This window comes from Aplysia californica, unplaced genomic scaffold (genome assembly GCF_000002075.1).
Source record: "Aplysia californica isolate F4 #8 unplaced genomic scaffold, AplCal3.0 scaffold01575, whole genome shotgun sequence".
Lineage (NCBI taxonomy): Eukaryota > Metazoa > Mollusca > Gastropoda > Aplysiida > Aplysiidae > Aplysia > Aplysia californica.
The window spans coordinates 61,197-62,225 of record NW_004798845.1 but is presented as its reverse complement, the minus strand read 5'-3'; the positions used below and the strand labels follow the sequence as shown (position 1 = coordinate 62,225).

Here is a 1,029-nt window from a genome sequence, read left to right as displayed (position 1 = left end):
TGTGTGTGAGTGTATGTGTGTGTGGTGTGTGTGTGAGTGTATGTGTGTGTGTGGTGTGTGTGTGTTTCTCCATCTCCTGTTTTCTCCCTTCGCTCACGTCATCAACAGCGCGACCCGTGCCGAGCTCAATCTGAGAACGCTGCTACATTGTAATATTGAACTACAAGAGTTAGAGAGGATGCAGGTTTGTGAGTACATGTCCACGGCTACATGTACGTTTGGAGACACATATGTTGTAGCTTACGGACTGGACGATTTGTTGTTTTCCTATGTAGAGTGTGATATATGCAGCAATGACGTTCTATCATCTGATATCTGTTGGGTAATTATTTGAAAGGCATATCTTTTGATATATATTGTTGATCAATACATTGTATCATTCATTTTAGATTATTCTGATGATCAAATGATGGCCGTTGGTTATGAAATGAATGGATGATAAATGTGAACTGTGAACTGTCATTTTTTAAAATCTTTCTCAACAAGAAGAAGGGTTTTTCTGCAAAAATAGGATAAATCCATCTTTGAAATTTGTGTGAGAAATGGATTTTCACAGTTTACATCTTCAGTGCTCTTTGCATTGATGGGAATCAATTGTATGTTTTTGTTTGTGTGTCCTGTTTAATGTCAAGTATTGAAACTACTCGAATGTTTTTCTAAAAACATGATTTTATTACAAGCTGTATACATTTTTTACGTTTCTTTTTGTAAATGTCAGAAACTGTTTGATCTCCTTCCAAAACGAAGTTATCCAAAGGTTACATGTATAATAAACAAAGTTTTTTTTCCTTTAGTTATTCCTATTTTTTTATTACATTTTTATCTCGGTAATTTCTGACGGTATTTAGCGGAGACATGTGCTGTTTTCTGGGTATATCCTCAAGTCACGATTTCCCACATTGAACTTTAGAAAGAAAATTTGACTTCAAACGTGAATGAATCTTTGAGCTTCGTATGTGTGTGTGTGTGTGTGTGTGTGTGTGTGTGTAGGTGTGTGTGTGTGTGTGTGTGTGTATGTGTGTGTGTGTA

At 36.1% G+C, this 1,029-nt stretch overlaps 1 protein-coding gene across 1 annotated transcript in view; it reads left to right on the top strand.

The window, feature by feature from the left end:
- LOC101856401 (verprolin) overlaps positions 1-1,028 on the top strand; it is a gene marked incomplete at its 5' end in the record, with an annotated part of 2,900 nt that extends 1,872 nt beyond the window's left edge. Inside the window, 1 exon segment of the mRNA XM_013090841.2 lies at positions 991-1,028.
- Position 1,029: the final 1 nt, after the last annotated feature.